Here is a 7,130-nt window from a genome sequence, read left to right as displayed (position 1 = left end):
CCGGATGCCCTTCCTAATGCCCACTCCGTGAGTGTAGTGGGTGCTTTTTAAGTGCCACCAGCACAGGAGCCAGACGAGGCTGGCAATGGCCACGATCGGTTGGTGCTTTTTACGTGCCACCAGTATGGGTATCAAAACTACAATTTCCATTTGATTTTTATTTTGACGTTCATGTACTTGACTCAATAGGTCTCCTCAAGCACAGCAAGTTGCCCTACGATCCAAGGTACTTTTGAATGGGCTGGGGCTGATTATGCAAAACTAGTGTAGGATACAGCCGTGAACTCACTTTATTTGCCGGGTCTTCTTAGTCACAGCATATTTCCAGAGGTTTCGGTCTTTCGTCATTGCCTCTGTGAGGCCCAACATTCTAAAGTCATGCTTGACCACCTCATCCCATGTCTTCCTGGGTCTACCTCTACCCCGGATTCCTTCAACTGTTTGGGTGTGGCACTTCGTCACACAGCTCTCCTCATCCATCCGCAGTACATGACCATACCAGCACAAACATCTCTCCTGCACACCACATCCGATGCTTCTTATGTCCAACATTCCTCTCAGGGCGCTTACATTGTCGTGCATGCACACTGACATTACACATCCAGCCGATCATGCTAGCTTCATTTCTTTCAAGCCTATGCATGTCCTCCGCAGTCATGGACCATGTTTCACTGCCGTGAAGCATGGCAGTTCACACACATGCATCGTACAATCTACCTTTCACTCTGAGCGAGAGCCCCTTTGTCACCAGTAGGAGTAGAAGTTTTCTAAACTTTGCCCAGACTATTCTTCTTCTAGTGGTAACACTCTCTGAGCATCCACCCCCACTACTAACTTGATCACCTAGGTAGCGGAAGCTTTCAACTACTTCTAGTTTCTCCCCCTGGCATGTAATGGAATCTGTTTTCTGAGCATCTGTGGTGTTTATTGCCCCTGTGCATCTGCCACACACGAAAGCTGTCTTCTCGGTTAATCTTCCTTTGATGCTGCTGCACCTCTTATGTGTCCATAGCTCACACTGGGTACATCTTATGGAATTTCTACCTACACCTTTTCTACAGATCAAGCAGGGAGTCTCCTACCTGAGGGGGTATGTGATGAGTTCGCCTTCCTACACCAAGATACCTGCTCATCCCTCTATCCTAGTTTTTTTTATTCTTCTACTCCGTATCCCACTCAGTTGAGGGGTCTTGTGAAAACTTAGTGCCATGTAAAAAGCACCCAGAACACTATGAAGGGATTGGTATTAGAAAGGGCATCCAGTTGTAGAAATCATATCAAAGCAATCAAAGAACCTGGCTCATCTGTTCTTGTTGCATTGTCCAACCCATACCAGCATGGAAAAAAAAGGACATTAAATGATAATGATGGCATACACATATATTGAGAGAAACAGAAACAAAATCTTTTGGCACTAGATGAATAAATTTTAGATATAAATATCAACTTTAATTCATTTTATTTCATTTCTTTGGAAAATACAAAGACTTTCTGTACTTCTATATAAATGAAATAAGGAAGAATTCCTTTATTTCTTCTGACTAAAGTTATTACTAAAATACTATTCTGTATATACACACACACACACATACATACATACAAATGTACATGTGTGTGTGTGTGTCTATATATATATATATACATGTACATACATACATCCACATACCCCAACAGATATATACATAAATGTATATTTCTTATGTATACACGTGTGTGTGTGTATATATATCCATAGGTACACATGTCAGGTTACTTGTGAGGTCTCATGAGTGTTACTGGTATTATGGAATCCAGTACAACCTGATGCATAGTCAGGTTGTCCGTGACTAAACTGCCCCCACCTCCCACTAGATTTGTCTGGTGAGAAGGGTTCCTAGAAATCCAGCAGGATTAACAAGAACCCAGTGTAGGTTCAACAACCATCTAGCAATAGCACAGGTCCTCAGAAATTTCAGGTTAGTGTCTGGCATACAACCAAGAGTAAGACATTCTGATATAAAACTGGATATGCAGGAATTGCATTGGACATTTTTTTGAATCTTTTACTTGCACTTTAGATCATGGTGCTCCCACATTCCCAAGTCTGCAACCAATATCGGCACTGAATATCTTGCTTCAACTGGTTTCTGGATCATATCAATAGGACGGAAAGATCTACGAGGTGTCGTGCAAGCCTTATTGGACCTAAGATTTTAGATTGCACTATCAGCAGCAAGACAACTTTCCAAAGCCTAGTTGAGTAGATAGGCACTAAGGATGAGCACAGAAGATGTAGCTGCAAGCCAGAATAAAGCTGACAACAGGTGCAATAACCTTAAGCACAGGCATTGCTGTCATTTTGCAAGGGCAATAGTCAGTCATCTTCCTGTCATCAGGTATACATAGGTATATGTATACATATTTATATACACAGACACATATCTATACATATAGACATAAACACATGTGTATGCATATATAGTATGTATAGAAACACATGTAGAGGCACGTGGCTTAGCTGTTAGGGTCTTCAACTCATGATTGTAAGATAGTGATTTCAATTCCTGGGCCAGGTGATGCTTCATTTCACATTGCTCCAGTCCACTCAGCTGGCAAAACCGAGTGGTCCAGCAACAGACCGGCATTCCATACAGTGGAAGAATAGATACACTACAGAATCTGGGAAGGCGACCACATGAGACTATGGCTCAGGAACTTTGACTCCTATCTTGATACATATATGTACAGACACAATGCATACAGATATACACACATACATATATACATGCATATGCATATATGCGCATACATATATATATTCTCACAGCCACAATTCTTTTTAATATTAGTCTGTTTGATTGGGAATAAACCCCGGTAAAACAAGGAAAGGGAATTCTATAGAATCGTATAATATCACAAGTAATATCAGGCTATATGGAATTGGAATGGAGTCATAGGAAGAAGGGCCAAATCAATAGGCTTATATTCAAAGAGTTACCAAACCAAACACACACACACACACCGAATCAAAGAATCTGCAAACAACAAATTCCCTGAATTGAAACACTTGGTTAACAATACCAAAACTAGGAATTTCTTTCAGATCAAGGCAAATAAAAACTAAAAGGTTTCTAATTGTTTCTTATTTCACCGATACGAACACGATGTCAACAAGTTATAGTTTTAAACCGTGAGTCATCGTTAGGAAACGTACAGAAATAAAATGCTAGAACCGAGACGTCACGCATGTACGATAGGTAAGGTAGCTGATTGAAATTAAGAATGATTTCTAACAGACACAACACTAAAAGGGAGAAATATTAATCGATTATATCCTTTTCTGTAACTGACACTTATTTTATCAGAACACAGCCGACAATTGCGGGATTTAAAAACCATAACGTAAAGGGACAAACCTACACAAAATATATTTCATAACGCTCTACCAATTCTGTCATCTAGCGCCCTCTCCAGGATTTAAGAATACCATTTTGTATAAATATAGAAAGAATTTAATCCCTTAGATAGATCGTTGAGCAATCAATATTTTGTCAGAAACAAATCACATAGGCGTAAGAGAGAGAGAGGTGGGGTGGGTGTCAATTTCGGTGTCACTAATCTTTAATCCTTTTGCAGATTAGTGACTGTTGTTGACCACTTGACATTGTAATACCTTTCACTTGCAATGTTTTTCATATTGGAGGAAAGTTGTGCCCGTGACCTTTTTAGAGCCAGAGACTCTTGGTAGAAAAGAGGAAGCAACTCCCACTACGGTAGAAAGTAATGAAAATTGATTAAATTATTCTCATATCGGAAACCCGGTCCGAAAGTTTGCAACACTGGGAACTTAAAGCCACTCAGAAGTCAGGTGGTCATCATAAACGGAGAGATGCATTAAGTCTACTCCACAATCGTAGGGACAATCCAATCCGACAGGCTTCTGCACTGTTCTCGTTCACGACCTGGGCCGACTAGATGCTTATGGTAAGATACCGCGAAGTAGAACAGTCCCAAACCACTTTATCACAAAGCGAACTTTACATAGCTATGTCAACGAGTCCTAATTACAAATTAAGGAAAGACTGGAGGGAAATAACCGTTGTTACCAGCAATGTGACAGAAATAAAGAATTCAAGCACCCAATTTTCGATTACATGATTGAGTTTTTCCAAAAATAAGTACGCGCGCGTACACACGCGTGTGTGTGTGTGTGTGTATAAATCTAGGAGGAGGGAACGAAAAATCGAACATATCGACTGAGGGTTTTGAACTCGTGATTCTGCTATTCCTTAAAAGATATCGTTTCTAACAGACACAAAGCTGTTAGGGGTGGGTTAGTCAATAAAATTGTCCTTAGTACTCGACTTGTACTTTATTTTATCGATCCCGTCACGATGAACAGAAAAGTCGACCCCAGCGTGAAGGGCCGAAACAAATACTGCAAGGCATTTTATCAGACGCTCTCAAGATTTTACCATTCCATACTTTCTAAGGAACAATAGCAAGAAGGGTACAAGCGGTTTATTTCACTACCTTAATACTGAACCGATTTTACCGGGCTGGAAAGGAAAAGTCGATTCGCTACACTGATGTTTTAATCCCAACTGGAACTCAGAGAAGCAACTAAACACCGCAATCATGTACGTCCGCCGCTCCAACGATGGTAGAGATGCACTATATGTAATCTGAACCTTTCCCCCCCTTATTTATTAATTTTTTTTACGGAAGCCCACGTTTTAGGCTATGGAGATTCCGATTCTGAAAAAACAATTTTTGAAAAATTTCAATTCCACTCCCCCACCAAGCAGGCTATTTACATGCTAGAAATAACAGCCAAATCTCACAAAACTAGTGTTAGGGTTAGGGTTAGGGTTAGGTTTACCCTGTGGATCTATATAAAAACCGGGGGGGTCGAAATTTTGAAATTGAGATTTTTGAAAATTTTTTTCCTGAATCGGATTCTCCATGGTCTGAAACATAGGATTCCGTAAAAAAAAACAAAATTTAAAAGGGTGGGTATACCCAGATTACATATACTCCGTCTCCACCCCAACGATTCTATCAAACACCGCTCTCGATAATAGTAATAAATAATCCTTTCTACTATAGGCATTAGGCTTGAAATCGGTACTTATTTCATCGACAAAGTCAACCTTGGTGGAATTTGAACTCAAAACGTAAAGCCGAGCGAGTTGGTTGTATGTATAACACCAGGGGAATGGCATGGCTCCGTGCGATTACACATAAAAAAAATATCACAAAACCTCAATTATAGTGAAAGGCTGTTTTCATTGTTATGTATACTAAACTCAGATACACACGGCATTACTATGTAGAGTTTCGGATGGAAGACGAACAAAAAGAAAATTCAAGTAATGCAAGAGTGCTTAATTCGAAACCACTCGGAAAACTGCCGACCACTTAGAATATTAACTGTTTTCTTCAAATTCCGCCGAGGCCGACTTTGCTTTTCATCCTTTCGAGATCGATAAAATAAGTACCAGTTAAACACTGGAGTCGATTATATCGACTTACCCTTCCCTCGAACATGCTGGCTTTGTGCAAAAATTTGAAACCAATATTAACTGTTTTCTGAACCCCACATCCTCTTATTGGAGCTGAAGTAAAGTGTATGTAGTTCTGTAAAAGAACTGGACTGAAACAAGTGAACAAAAATCGGTAAATCTTTCAAGTAGTTTAGTAGAGTATAATTCGTCCTAGTAGTTATCACAGGCGAGACATGGAGAGGACACTGCCCCACACTAGACCGATGTTTGAAGTAGGGACATCATACTATTAGCCGTCAGTCAGTCAATGCTAGGCGCTCCAGCTATTTGAACAAAAAGCTAAGCTTTTCACCTACACAATGGGTTATCGGACTGCTGCTTAAAAATAGTTTTTTTGGGGGGTTTTGTCCTTTTCTTTTTTTTAAAGGCGTTAAACGGATGTGAGACAAAGCTACTCCTGAATAGCAAGCTAGCCTACCGCAGCTTACTTTCTCCGCAAGGATTATCTCCAGCTTGTTACATACACTGAGCCAAGTAGAATTAAGTATCTAAGCCTTCTGCAACTAGAGAGATGAGATAAGAACTTCATTTATTTCACATAAAGTAGGACATAGTTTGTACTGTGTGTTCGCCCAAGGTTGAAATACTTTCAGATCTTGAAAAGGAAACACAGCGTTTGCTTTACATTCTGCCTGTGAAGAATATGGAGTCGCCATAGGAAATTAATTAGACCTAGCAGCAAAATGATTGTTTCTAGGGATGAGCAGTGTTCTAGTGTCAAAGCCATGTATAAGCGTCTATCTTTTGATATATATAAAGAAGGAAAATATTAGTAAAGAAAGTCCATACACTAATCACAAAAGCTCTATAAATTACTATCCATTCTGACGCCGAATAATTCTAGGACTGATTCAACTCTTCTAAAATATTACAAAAAAAAAAAAAAAAAGAGGGGGGTGTACCTAGCTTAAAGTCGTTAAAGGAGAATAACAAAACACTATGCAACTATAAACTAATATACATATAAATTTGCATTTTTTCTTCTTTTTTTTTTAAGTAATAGATTTTGATTCACAAGGTAGAAACAGTTCTCCTACGTGAGACATTTTCTGTTCGAAGTCCAAAAAGTATGGAAGGATATTCGCGCTTCTATTTGCACGCTGGATTAAAAATGACACGTATAACAAAGATTGCAAAAAAAACTCATCTTAAAAAACTCCATCTGCATCACTAAATAAAGGATGAAAGCTTTATAAATAAAAGAAACGAATTCACGATTGTTAGGAAGTTGGGAGAGAAACAAAATAGTTCGATAATTATTCGATGTGAAAGTTCGACATCGCTATAGGACGGATGCGTACATTTGTCAAAACTAAATGCCATTTAAAAATGTTCTTTGTAGTGAGATCGATTTTATACAATTATAATTCAAAAACAAATTTTCCTTTTAGCATAACACAAACACATATATTGAGGCTACATATCTTTTGTAGTGCAAAATTCTTTCCGAGCCGGAAAGGTAAACAGTTGTTTAGATCTGGATGGTTTTTTTTTTTTTTGTTTTATTATTAATATTATTAAATAGAGAAAACTCGAAATTTTGAAAAACAAGAAGAGACAAAACAGGCTGGAAGAGAAAACGGC

General features: G+C 38.9%; 1 protein-coding gene across 2 annotated transcripts in view; it reads right to left on the bottom strand.

Annotated features, from left to right (window-relative positions):
* The window catches only part of LOC106879701 (REST corepressor 3), a 43,660-nt gene that overhangs the window by 35,277 nt on the left and 1,253 nt on the right, over positions 1-7,130 (bottom strand). The gene's annotated exons all lie outside the window — the stretch shown is intronic.

This window comes from Octopus bimaculoides, chromosome 11 (genome assembly GCF_001194135.2).
Source record: "Octopus bimaculoides isolate UCB-OBI-ISO-001 chromosome 11, ASM119413v2, whole genome shotgun sequence".
NCBI classification, from domain to species: Eukaryota; Metazoa; Mollusca; class Cephalopoda; order Octopoda; family Octopodidae; genus Octopus; species Octopus bimaculoides.
Note: the sequence above shows the minus strand (reverse complement) of the source record. Positions and strands in the feature narration are given on the sequence as shown.